Below are 14,612 nucleotides of genomic sequence, written 5' to 3' on the forward strand. Positions count from 1 at the left end.
GCTTAATAAAAATGGAGAGAGATGACAACCTCAATCATAAGAATGGGGAGTGTGGAGCAGTGGGAGAAGTCGCGACCTCCAAATGCATCCATGCTCGACCTAATCGCTTCAAGGGGGAGTATTCCAATCTTTTCTCTTTAGTTGTTTTGTTATTATTTTAGTAATTTTAATTTTCTATTTCTTTTATTAAAAAAAATTAAAAAGATTTTTTATATTAGCTGACTCGTGGTAACTCCAGTGAGCGTCTCCGTCAATACAGTGTCTAGGAGTTCTTTAGGCGACACCTTCGGTGTCTAAGAAGTTTGGGTTTTAAGTGGGACCTTTGTGACCCCTCCAACCTTCCCGGATCCCCTGGCTGTGTTTTCTGAGGCCCTTAACTGGTCATCCATGAGTTGCTTGTATATTTGTGTGTTTTATAAAAAAAAAAAAAAAAAAAAAATTAAAAAAAATTTAAAAAAATTGAAATTTGAGTTTTTAATTTTTTTATCCTTGTAAATTGAAATTTGGAACTTCTTTTTTTTATTTTTTTTATTTTTTTGTGTGGTCAGTTAGTTGTAAATAATAATAAATTTAAAAAAAAAAATCAATTTGGAACTTCTTTGTTTTCTTTTTTTTGTTTTGTTAAGTTAGTTTATGTATTTATTTACGTGGTGTGGTTAGTTAGTTTATTTCTGAGTGTTAAAAACATATTATTTTTATTTCACTCAAACACTGCATTACAAACAAAGAAAAAAAAAAAGTAAAAATTTTTTATAAAAAAAAAAAAAAAAAAAAGAAAAAAAAAAAAGAAGAACATTCAAATAAATTAAAAATAAAAACAACTTCTTCAACTTCTTCATCTTCATCTTCATCTTCATGGCATGCCTCTATTGTCTCTTACTTGCAGAATCTGCAGCAGCTCCACATGGTCCTCATTTTTTCTTTGCAGTGCTTCCACGTGCTGATTGGCACAGTAGAGCCGCTTCTGCAAGTCCGCCACCATAGCCTTCAAGGAAACTATTTCCTCGCTCATCGCGGCACACTCCCGTGTTCTCGCCAGTAAACGCATGCCCAAATTGGTAGCCGAGACCGCGTGGAGCACAGTTAAATTGTGGGACTCCTCCACTGCTGCCTTGTCAGACCTCTTTGCCACATGCAGATGATCTGTCGATGTGAGCTTGCTGCCAATCATGCCTTCCAGCAGCGCTGCTCTGTTCGGCACTGCCTCAGAAAAGTTCGGTATTACCTCAGCAAAGTTTGAGGCCGTACCATGATGATATGTGGAGTTTGGGAAGACATGGTTTTGAGGAGCCCTTATCTGCGCATTCGGTGGTGCAAGGGACAGTTCAAGGCTAAGATCATCAAGGTGAGTGCATGAGGATGCCATTGTTTTGTTTTTGGATTTTTTGATGTTTTCTCTAAATTTGCAGGAAGAAATGCGGGGTACTCTTCTACTTCACCGAGATGAGTTTAAATAGACTTATACAGACGAGGGAGCCGAAAGCACTTCGGATCTCGAGGGTGCTATCCTGTGCTCTTTTCTCTCGGATCCCTTCATTTCTGGCGCAAATTGCGAGCACGTTTTTTTTTAAAAGGGAGCATGTCTACACTTTCACTTACTTTTGCCTCCCTGTTTTCTGATGTTTGTGTTTTTGCTTTTTCAGTTTTTATTTTATTTTATTTTATTTTATTTTATTTTCAATTATTTTCTTCTTGTTTGACAGGTTTCTTAATAATGTAGTTGGAAGAAGAGACAAAATTAAAGATGCGTCTTGGACACCTGGTGCAAGAATCCCAACTCTTCTTTTAAATTCTTGTTTGAATTGCGTGTTTATTTCAGTTTATTTATTTATTTATTTATTTTGTTTTTTATTTAATTAGGTAGTATAATTTAAAACTCATAGGATATTCTTTGAAGGAGCTAAATTTTTGGTAACTCCAGTGAGCAACCGCAGTCTATACAGTGTCTAGGAGTTTTTTAAGGCGACACCTTCGGTGTCTAAGAAGTTAGGGTTTTAAGCGGGACCATTGTGACCCCTCCAACCTTCCCGGAACCCCTGGCTGTGTTTTCTGAGGCCCTTAACTGGTCATCCTTAAGTTTTTCTCTTAAAAGAAGAAGCAGTTATTTGTGTATTTACTTAACTAAAAATAAAAAATAAAAAAAAATCTTGTTTGGGTCTTCGTGTTTTTGTTTGATTGTCGTTCTTTAAATTTAGGGTCGATCGTTTCTTTGAGATAGCTAACGTTTTTATTTCCCAATTAAAGAAAAAAAAAAAAAAAACACACATACACTTTGAAATTAAATAAAAACTGAAATCATTTCTTCTTGGCCTTCGGTGTCTCGACCATAGGAGCTTTGAGTTTGGCCCTCTGGCTGTCCTCTTCCGGGGCTTCACGCACAGCCTCTTGGGGCTCATCACTTGAGCTCCCAAAGATCGCAATCTTAGCTTGAGCGTAACTACTCTCGCGATCCGCTTGCTTGCGTTTACCCGGTCGGTCTAGGTCCTCCAGTTGCTTTCTCATGTCGCGAGAGTACAACTCTACCATCTTTGATAGATTTTTATTCTCGTCTCGCAATACTTCTAGCTGGTGTCGATTCACCTCCACAATCCTTGACCTCTCCCTTTTCAAGCTTTTTATAGCACTCTGACAGTCTTCAACCAAACTTCGCTCCGCCGCCAACTGAGCTTTAAGCACCTCTACCTCATGGGACTTCGCAAGTAGGCGATGACCCAAACTTGCGACACATGCTGTACTCTGCACGCTCAGTGCCAGGGCATCACTCGTGACCCGGTTGTCATCCCTTGTCCCGAACACACGTATATCTTTGGGAGTCACTAAATTTCTGCAAACTCCAATGGCAACATCGTTGTCCAGGAGTATTGAGTCATTGACAGTCACAGGCCCCCGTGCGGAGGCAAAGTAGGGCATCCATACTGGTGCTACTGCTTGGCCTCGTGTCTGAGTCGGTGGAGCTAGGTTGAGATCTAACGAAAAGGGGTAGGAAGAAGCCATTTGATTTCTCACTTTTTTTTTTCTTTTTCTTGCTTCTTTTCTCTTTTGTGTTTCTGAGTTTGTGTGTTTGTGTGTTTTTTGTTTTTTTCCCTTCTTTTTCCTTCTTATAGATGTAGTCTTTGACAAACAAACCCTAGCCGTTGCAGCGTCTAAGCGTTTTCTGAATATCCAGCGTTCCTCGAGTCCCACAACCTTCTCACTTTCCAACCGTTTCCAACACATTTGTCACGACTTGCTTTGTCTGAACGGACGCGTTCAGCAAAGTTGTCGCGCCTTTCCATGAGCCCGTAATTTTCGCTTGTGGATCTGCGGCGCCTCTATGCGTCGACACGTGGCTCCTGCTTTCTGCCCGTGACTATCCATGAAACGACATCAGGGACCACATTCCCTCTTTTTAGAAATCCCGCTTTGCGCTCATAATTCACGTTTTATCTTTTTAAGAAAAAAATTAAATTTAAACGTGTGGGCTTCAGATTTCATGTTGGGTCGGGTTTTACCGTTGTTGGGTTAATTTCATTTTGGGTTGGGCTTTCAATTGTTTGGGTTTCAGTTTGTGTAAGACTATCTGTTAGGGCTTACTGTTTTGAGTGTTTTACTGTTTCGTGTTTTATTTATTTATTTATTTATTTTTATTTTATTTAATTGTTTGTTTTGTAATTTTTATTTTGTAATTGTTTTATTTTATTTTTGTATGTTTTGTGATTTTTATTTGCTTTAATACCCTTCATTTGTTGTTATGACATTGGTTGTGGCTAATTTTTAAACATTGAGGACAATGTTCATTTCTAGGTTTGGGGGTATTGGAGTTTAGCAAGTAAATTTGGTTTTTCTTAAAATTAAAAAAAATAATAATTGAAAAGAAAAAAAATTATTTATTTTTTTGCTTGTTTTTATTTTAAGTATTGTTTTGTTTTGTTTTTGTTTTGAGTCACTTTCCGAACACTTATGATGAGATAGTGATAAATGTTTGCATGACTTAAATAAAAATTGGATTTCATTTTATTTTAGTGTTTTTTTTTCTTTATTAAAAAAAAAAAAATTAATTTGGCATTGTTCTAACATGATATGCTTGAAACCTTCTTTAAACTTGCCATTTGTTTCATAATTTTCCAATTAAAGGATTTGCATGATCTAAAGAATTGTATGAAGCATAAATTAGACTTATATAACCAACCATATAAAGTGAGCTTTTGAGCCTTGTACTTCAATTCATGAGTGTTATATACATACTCTTATTTTCTTGTCATCAAAGTTGTTGTTTGATCTCATTATTCATTGATTTGGTTGAACACTTAAAAGTCATTCATTCTTATGCAATTTGATTTCATGACATTTAAGAAGTGATATTAAGGCCCTCTTTGGATCGTTTGTGCCTTTCAAGCTAACCTTATGCATGCTTAAGCATGATTTTCCATTGTTAACCATTTTGAGCCTACATGTAAACCTTTTCTTTCATTTACCAATTATATTTCCTCGCCTTAGCCTGAAAAACAAATATTTACCTTTCTAAGGAACTCATGAGCTTTAATTGTGATGTGTTTTTCATACTAAGTTTGGGAATTTCGAAGAAAAAAAAAAATCACACAATTGGTGAAAGAAAAGAGAAAATTTAAGTGGTGGTTGAATGAAATTTCATTTTTGGGCCTTCAAAATAAATTGGTGTTTGTTCAATTAAAGGAAAGGAGTATCAATCAATGTAAATGAAGGTATAAGGAGTTTAGATCATGTAAAAGAAAAAATCTAATCGTGATGATTCGAAGTCTTGTAAACAATTATTTTATGCTCTTGCATTGCGAGTTCCTTGGACTTTGTATTATCCATATCCTTCATTTCTTACTCACCTTACACCCTTGGCCCCATTACAACCCATGTTAAAGACCTAAATTGATCTTAAATGTCATGTGGTTGAATTGCATTCATTTTTCTACTTTTAAGTGTTTGACATCCTTCTTGAGATCATATTAATGCAAGTTCTTCATATTTCTATTGCGAGTTAAGTCCCTTATGGTTTAACTCTATTCTCATGTTTATAACTGAGTGTGCATTATAGCCCTCTTCTGAGTGATTCATTTGTGAGAGGACAACTTTGGTGAGATTTGAAGTTGAACTTATGCTTTGTATGATTTTTGAAATTGTGTGAAAACTAAGATTGGGGAATTTGTTGCATTTGGCTATCACACTACTACACTTTGAGCATATTGTGTTTAGAACTTTGCCGCTTTGTAAATAATGTCTAAAAATTGAGCTTTTATTGTTAAAACGTTTAAGTCATGTGCATGAGTCATTTCTCTTCAGAAAATGTTCGGAAAAATTGTTTTAAGTTCTTTGTGTTTTTGTGTTTGTTTTTGTTTTTGGTTTTGCTTAAGGACTAACAATCTTTAAGTTTTCTAATTACTTTGTTTTACAGAGTCAGTAAAACGTTTGTGGGTATCGTATCTGTTAAACCCTCAGGAGACACAACTCCTTCTACTAGGGATGCCTAGAGGTTTAAAGGCTTGTTGCATATGCTAAATGCAATCGAGTTACCTACGAAAGTGGTTTAGTTAACTTCTAGTTTTGTTTTTAACTTTGTTTTGTGTTGTTTTGCTCGAGGACTAGCAAAATCTAGGTTTGGGGGTATTTGATCGGTTCATAATTGTATATTATTTCTTACCCTTCTAGCTTATGATTTGGTTATGTTTTTGAGTTAAACTTGTGCTTTTAATCCTTTTTGTGTTTATCTTTCAGTTAATTGAGCTTTAGGTAACAATGATGGCTTTGGAGAACATAATTCATGCAATTCAAGCATGTTAAGGCCTAATTTGGATGAATTGATGAAGAGCTTAAAGACAAATTCATTATGGCTACAGCCCCCTGCCAGTCCAGTTCCGTAGGTCATATTGCAAGCTTTGTTTCAGCAACCTACATAGCTCGGATGAGGCCACATTCTTCATGAAAGTTGCTCCAATTGGTGTGTACTATAACATATCCAAAATTCAGCCCAATTGGATAAATCTGGAGTCCGTTACCTAGCAAACACAGAACCATGCTCAGGATGGATCTTATCAGCGCGGAAAATGAGTTAGCAATTTGTTTCGGCCTTAACTTCTTCCTCCGACCTTGGATTGGCCCAAATAACATATGGCTGGAAAGAAGACATTCTGAACTTCAATTTAGAGTGCTTAAAGTCCTAATTTGATTAAGAGAAGCCCAAGTTGTAAGCCCTTGAAGTTGCTGGTCATGCTGACCTCAGCATGTGCTGATTGGATGCTTGGTCATGGTGAGCTAGGTATGAGCTATCATTTCTGGTTGGAAGCTTGGTCATGGTGACATGAAGATGAGCTAGGGCTGCTGGTGGGATTTAGTGGTGAAGTGCATCAACCAATTCAAGATTTTCTAATACAAGTGCATCAACCAATTCAAGATTTTCTAATACAAGTGCATCAACCATTTCAGATTTTATAATTCAAGTGTTGTATGCATTAGTCTTATTGAATTCTGATTTTCACTTCCCCTAGGCCTATAAATAGGGAAGTTCTCTAAGCTTGTAATAACACCCCAAGGGGGGGAGCTCTCAAGCACTTCTCTAGAGCTCCCTTCCCTTCTCTCCCTCAAATTCTCTTAGTTTCCCTTTGTAGTTCTCAATTGTTGTAATAAGATCATTCTATTAAAATTTCTTTGTACTAAATATCAAACACTTTTCCTTTCTCTTCTTCTAAATTCTTCAAATACTCTCTTCTCCAAACACTTCCCAAACACTTCTCTCATTTCCTTCATCAAATTCTCTAAAGCTTTCAAACACATGTTCTTCCAAAATCCTCAAAGTTCTCAAACATCTCTCTACTTCCCTTCTCTTCCAAAAGTCTCCATGTCTCAAACACTTCACAAACACATTTCTCTTCCTTCCCTAAGTTCTCAAATTCTCCAAGTTCACAAACATCCTCCAAGTTCTCAACCACTCTCTTCCAAATTCTCAAAGTTCCTAAACACTCTCTTCCAAATTCCCCATGTCTTAAACACATTCCCTTCCAAAATCCTCAAAGCTCTCAAACACATGTTCTTCCAAAATTCTCTAAAGTTCCCAAACACTTTCTTCTCCCTCCTCAAAGTTCTCAAACACTTCCTTTCTTCCTCAAAGTTCTCTTAGTTTCCTTAATGTTTTCTTAGTTGTAATTTATTTTTCTTTGTTATGTAAATTCTTTTCTTAAGTTTTCAAGTTGAATTAGTTTCCAAGTTTCAATTATGGTTTTTGTTCTTATCCATTATGCTTATAAGTTAATATGCTAGTTTGAAAGATTGATCACCATTTAGGCTTGCATGTTAACTATCTTGGTTTGAATTAAGAGTATACACCATGCTTTAATTCGAATTGAACTATGAATAGGAAGAGTATGTATGGACATTCGACAACAGGGATTAGATACATACTTGGTTGTTTAAAATGTTCTTCTATGCTTAATGGGTTCCTAATGCTTAATTTTAGGTTAGACAACAAATGATCAAATTAGGGAATTAGGAACACAAGGTTATGACCACACACCATGGCTTAATCATACTTTAGCTAGAATCAATCCATTAATCTAAATTGAACTTGGGAACTTATTTGCTTGAGTTACTTATTTCTTTCTTCCTTGTTTTATGTTCTTTGTTTTTGTTTCTATTTTGTGTAGGGAAACTAAATTGGATCATTCAATCACCAATCCCTGTGGAATCGACCTCGCACTTACATATGCTATACTACCAACGGTTCGTGCACTTGCGAGTATCACAAGTTGAGGATGCAGCTTAATCCATTTTGGTGGAGCTAAATCTACGCAACAAGTTGATCGGTTCATAATTGTATATTATTTCTTACCCTTCTAGCTTATGATTTGGTTATGTTTTTGAGTTAAACTTGTGCTTTTAATCCTTTTTGTGTTTATCTTTCAGTTAATTGAGCTTTAGGTAACAATGATGGCTTTGGAGAACATAATTCATGCAATTCAAGCATGTTAAGGCCTAATTTGGATGAATTGATGAAGAGCTTAAAGACAAATTCATTATGGCTACAGCCCCCTGCCAGTCCAGTTCCGTAGGTCATATTGCAAGCTTTGTTTCAGCAACCTACATAGCTCGGATGAGGCCACATTCTTCATGAAAGTTGCTCCAATTGGTGTGTACTATAACATATCCAAAATTCAGCCCAATTGGATAAATCTGGAGTCCGTTACCTAGCAAACACAGAACCATGCTCAGGATGGATCTTATCAGCGCGGAAAATGAGTTAGCAATTTGTTTCGGCCTTAACTTCTTCCTCCGACCTTGGATTGGCCCAAATAACATATGGCTGGAAAGAAGACATTCTGAACTTCAATTTAGAGTGCTTAAAGTCCTAATTTGATTAAGAGAAGCCCAAGTTGTAAGCCCTTGAAGTTGCTGGTCATGCTGACCTCAGCATGTGCTGGTTGGATGCTTGGTCATGGTGAGCTAGGTATGAGCTATCATTTCTGGTTGGAAGCTTGGTCATGGTGACATGAAGATGAGCTAGGGCTGCTGGTGGGATTTAGTGGTGAAGTGCATCAACCAATTCAAGATTTTCTAATACAAGTGCATCAACCAATTCAAGATTTTCTAATACAAGTGCATCAACCATTTCAGATTTTATAATTCAAGTGTTGTATGCATTAGTCTTATTGAATTCTGATTTTCACTTCCCCTAGGCCTATAAATAGGGAAGTTCTCTAAGCTTGTAATAACACCCCAAGGGGGGGAGCTCTCAAGCACTTCTCTAGAGCTCCCTTCCCTTCTCTCCCTCAAATTCTCTTAGTTTCCCTTTGTAGTTCTCAATTGTTGTAATAAGATCATTCTATTAAAATTTCTTTGTACTAAATATCAAACACTTTTCCTTTCTCTTCTTCTAAATTCTTCAAATACTCTCTTCTCCAAACACTTCCCAAACACTTCTCTCATTTCCTTCATCAAATTCTCTAAAGCTTTCAAACACATGTTCTTCCAAAATCCTCAAAGTTCTCAAACATCTCTCTACTTCCCTTCTCTTCCAAAAGTCTCCATCTCTCAAACACTTCACAAACACATTTCTCTTCCTTCCCTAAGTTCTCAAATTCTCCAAGTTCACAAACATCCTCCAAGTTCTCAACCACTCTCTTCCAAATTCTCAAAGTTCCTAAACACTCTCTTCCAAATTCCCCATGTCTTAAACACATTCCCTTCCAAAATCCTCAAAGCTCTCAAACACATGTTCTTCCAAAATTCTCTAAAGTTCCCAAACACTTTCTTCTCCCTCCTCAAAGTTCTCAAACACTTCCTTTCTTCCTCAAAGTTCTCTTAGTTTCCTTAATGTTTTCTTAGTTGTAATTTATTTTTCTTTGTTATGTAAATTCTTTTCTTAAGTTTTCAAGTTGAATTAGTTTCCAAGTTTCAATTATGGTTTTTGTTCTTATTCATTATGCTTATAAGTTAATATGCTAGTTTGAAAGATTGATCACCATTTAGGCTTGCATGTTAACTATCTTGGTTTGAATTAAGAGTATACACCATGCTTTAATTCGAATTGAACTATGAATAGGAAGAGTATGTATGGACATTCGACAACAGGGATTAGATACATACTTGGTTGTTTAAAATGTTCTTCTATGCTTAATGGGTTCCTAATGCTTAATTTTAGGTTAGACAACAAATGATCAAATTAGGGAATTAGGAACACAAGGTTATGACCACACACCATGGCTTAATCATACTTTAGCTAGAATCAATCCATTAATCTAAATTGAACTTGGGAACTTATTTGCTTGAGTTACTTATTTCTTTCTTCCTTGTTTTATGTTCTTTGTTTTTGTTTCTATTTTGTGTAGGGAAACTAAATTGGATCATTCAATCACCAATCCCTGTGGAATCGACCTCGCACTTACATATGCTATACTACCAACGGTTCGTGCACTTGCGAGTATCACAAGTTGAGGATGCAGCTTAATCCATTTTGGTGGAGCTAAATCTACGCAACAAGTTTTTGGCGCCGTTGCCGGGGATCGGTAACATTGTTTGATTCTATTTGGCTTTCCTACTTTACTTTTTTTTTTTCTTAACTGGACAATTTCAAGTTTTAAAGTTAATGACATTAATGGACAAGTTGTGTTTGTAGTCCAACAGAAAAGGACAATTGCCCAACAAGCAAGAGAACTGGGTTTAAGTCCCAGCTTACACAACCCATTGGTGCTTGTTGCTTTGAAGCATGGAATTGGACGTGTGTTGATTTTTCCTTTTCATTTTTAGTTTTTTTTTTATATTTCGTAATCCTTTAATTCTGTTTCAAGTTTTTTGTGTTCGTTTTAGCAATTTATGATAGCTTAATAAAAATGGAGAGAGATGACAACCTCAATCATAAGAATGGGGAGTGTGGAGCAGTGGGAGAAGTCGCGACCTCCAAATGCATCCATGCTCGACCTAATCGCTTCAAGGGGGAGTATTCCAATCTTTTCTCTTTAGTTGTTTTGTTATTATTTTAGTAATTTTAATTTTCTATTTCTTTTATTAAAAAAAATTAAAAAGATTTTTTATATTAGCTGACTCGTGGTAACTCCAGTGAGCGTCTCCGTCAATACAGTGTCTAGGAGTTCTTTAGGCGACACTAATCGTGATGATTCGAAGTCTTGTAAACAATTATTTTATGCTCTTACATTGCGAGTTCCTTGGACTTTGTATTATCCATACCTTTCATTTCTTACTCACCTTACACCCTTGGCCCCATTACAACCCATGTTAAAGACCTAAATTGATCTTAAATGTCATGTGGTTGAATTGCATTCATTTTTCTACTTTTAAGTGTTTGACATCCTTCTTGAGATCATATTAATGCAAGTTCTTCATATTTCTATTGCGAGTTAAGTCCCTTATGGTTTAACTCTATTCTCATGTTTATAACTGAGTGTGCATTATAGCCCTCTTCTGAGTGATTCATTTGTGAGAGGACAACTTTGGTGAGATTTGAAGTTGAACTTATGCTTTGTATGATTTTTGAAATTGTGTGAAAACTAAGATTGGGGAATTTGTTGCATTTGGCTATCACACTACTACACTTTGAGCATATTGTGTTTAGAACTTTGCCGCTTTGTAAATAATGTCTAAAAATTGAGCTTTTATTGTTAAAACGTTTAAGTCATGTGCATGAGTCATTTCTCTTCAGAAAATGTTCGGAAAAATTGTTTTAAGTTCTTTGTGTTTTTGTGTTTGTTTTTGTTTTTGGTTTTGCTTAAGGACTAACAATCTTTAAGTTTTCTAATTACTTTGTTTTACAGAGTCAGTAAAACGTTTGTGGGTATCGTATCTGTTAAACCCTCAGGAGACACAACTCCTCCTACTAGGGATGCCTAGAGGTTTAAAGGCTTGTTGCATATGCTAAATGCAATCGAGTTACCTACGAAAGTGGTTTAGTTAACTTCTAGTTTTGTTTTTAACTTTGTTTTGTGTTGTTTTGCTCGAGGACTAGCAAAATCTAGGTTTGGGGGTATTTGATCGGTTCATAATTGTATATTATTTCTTACCCTTCTAGCTTATGATTTGGTTATGTTTTTGAGTTAAACTTGTGCTTTTAATCCTTTTTGTGTTTATCTTTCAGTTAATTGAGCTTTAGGTAACAATGATGGCTTTGGAGAACATAATTCATGCAATTCAAGCATGTTAAGGCCTAATTTGGATGAATTGATGAAGAGCTTAAAGACAAATTCATTATGGCTACAGCCCCCTGCCAGTCCAGTTCCGTAGGTCATATTGCAAGCTTTGTTTCAGCAACCTACATAGCTCGGATGAGGCCACATTCTTCATGAAAGTTGCTCCAATTGGTGTGTACTATAACATATCCAAAATTCAGCCCAATTGGATAAATCTGGAGTCCGTTACCTAGCAAACACAGAACCATGCTCAGGATGGATCTTATCAGCGCGGAAAATGAGTTAGCAATTTGTTTCGGCCTTAACTTCTTCCTCCGACCTTGGATTGGCCCAAATAACATATGGCTGGAAAGAAGACATTCTGAACTTCAATTTAGAGTGCTTAAAGTCCTAATTTGATTAAGAGAAGCCCAAGTTGTAAGCCCTTGAAGTTGCTGGTCATGCTGACCTCAGCATGTGCTGGTTGGATGCTTGGTCATGGTGAGCTAGGTATGAGCTATCATTTCTGGTTGGAAGCTTGGTCATGGTGACATGAAGATGAGCTAGGGCTGCTGGTGGGATTTAGTGGTGAAGTGCATCAACCAATTCAAGATTTTCTAATACAAGTGCATCAACCAATTCAAGATTTTCTAATACAAGTGCATCAACCATTTCAGATTTTATAATTCAAGTGTTGTATGCATTAGTCTTATTGAATTCTGATTTTCACTTCCCCTAGGCCTATAAATAGGGAAGTTCTCTAAGCTTGTAATAACACCCCAAGGGTGGGAGCTCTCAAGCACTTCTCTAGAGCTCCCTTCCCTTCTCTCCCTCAAATTCTCTTAGTTTCCCTTTGTAGTTCTCAATTGTTGTAATAAGATCATTCTATTAAATTTTCTTTGTACTAAATATCAAACACTTTTCCTTTCTCTTCTTCTAATTCTCTAAAGCTTTCAAACACATGTTCTTCCAAAATCCTCAAAGTTCTCAAACATCTCTCTACTTCCCTTCTCTTCCAAAAGTCTCCATGTCTCAAACACTTCACAAACACATTTCTCTTCCTTCCCTAAGTTCTCAAATTCTCCAAGTTCACAAACATCCTCCAAGTTCTCAACCACTCTCTTCCAAATTCTCAAAGTTCCTAAACACTCTCTTCCAAAATCCACAAAGCTCTCAAACACATGTTCTTCCAAAATTCTCTAAAGTTCCCAAACACTTTCTTCTCCCTCCTCAAAGTTCTCAAACACTTCCTTTCTTCCTCAAAGTTCTCTTAGTTTCCTTAATGTTTTCTTAGTTGTAATTTATTTTTCTTTGTTATGTAAATTCTTTTCTTAAGTTTTCAAGTTGAATTAGTTTCCAAGTTTCAATTATGGTTTTTGTTCTTATTCATTATGCTTATAAGTTAATATGCTAGTTTGAATGATTGATCACCATTTAGGCTTGCATGTTAGCTATCTTGGTTTGAATTAAGAGTATACACCATGCTTTAATTCGAATTGAACTATGAATAGGAAGAGTATGTATGGACATTCGACAACAGGGATTAGATACATACTTGGTTGTTTAAAATGTTCTTCTATGCTTAATGGGTTCCTAATGCTTAATTTTAGGTTAGACAACAAATGATCAAATTAGGGAATTAGGAACACAAGGTTATGACCACACACCATGGCTTAATCATACTTTAGCTAGAATCAATCCATTAATCTAAATTGAACTTGGGAACTTATTTGCTTGAGTTACTTATTTCTTTCTTCCTTGTTTTATGTTCTTTGTTTTTGTTTCTATTTTGTGTAGGGAAACTAAATTGGATCATTCAATCACCAATCCCTGTGGAATCGACCTCGCACTTACATATGCTATACTACCAACGGTTCGTGCACTTGCGAGTATCACAAGTTGAGGATGCAGCTTAATCCATTTTGGTGGAGCTAAATCTACGCAACACGGCACCTCCACCAAAAACCAAAAAGGAGCTCCAGTCCTTCCTCGGCAAAGTCAACTTCTTGAGGCGCTTTATATCCAATTTGGTGGGAAAAATCCAACCGTTGACCCCTTTGCTCAAACTAAAGGACATCGAGAGATTTGTATGGGGGGTCGAGCATCAGACGACCCTCGACGAAATCAAAAGATATTTATCTCAACCGCCGGTTCTTATGCCACCGAGAAGAGGGAAACCCCTGAGACTCTACATCTCGACTTCTGAAGGCTCTATCGGTTGTCTATTGGCTCAGAACAATGAGTCTGAATGGGAGTAGGCCGTACATTATCTCAGCCGCACCCTTAACACGGCCGAGCTATACTACTCGCCAGTCGAAAAGCTGCGCTTGGCACTCTACTTCGCGGCCACTAAATTATGACATTATATGCTTCCTTCGATCATTCAGATTATTTCCAAGACCGATCTTATCAAATACATGCTCACCAGACTGATCATACGCGGCCGCATTGGAAAGTGGACGATGGTGCTATCAGAGTTCACCTTCCAGTATGTGGCCCAGAAGTCGATCAAGGGTCAGGCTCTCGCCGATTTTCTGGCTCACCACCCGATTCAAGGGCAGGAGGAGGAGTTAGAAGTCGAGATCGGCATGGCCCGCATGGAGAAGAACTATTGGACCATGTACTTCGAAGGCTCAAGTACCGAGACCACATCTGGGGCCGGGGTCGTGATCGAGTCCCCTTAGGGGCAAAGGTGGCAATTCGCGTTCCAGCTTGATTTCAAATGCACCAATAATCAGGCCGAGTATGAGGCACTCATCATCGGGCTTGAAATTCTGAAGGAAATGAAGGCGACTCGTGTTTTGGTTTACGGCGATTCTCAGTTGGTGATCAACCAACTGACCGGGGAATACCAATGCACGAGCGAGAATCTGATTACATATTACGTTACGGCCCTCAACACGGCCGACGAGTTTTCTAGAATTTCTTTCGTCTACGTGTCGCGGGCCGAAAACCACGAAGCCAACGAGATGGCCCAGGTGGCGTCATGCGTGAATA

This window comes from Prunus avium, chromosome 4 (genome assembly GCF_965620075.1).
Source record: "Prunus avium chromosome 4, drPruAviu1.hap1.1, whole genome shotgun sequence".
Classification (NCBI taxonomy): domain Eukaryota; kingdom Viridiplantae; phylum Streptophyta; class Magnoliopsida; order Rosales; family Rosaceae; genus Prunus; species Prunus avium.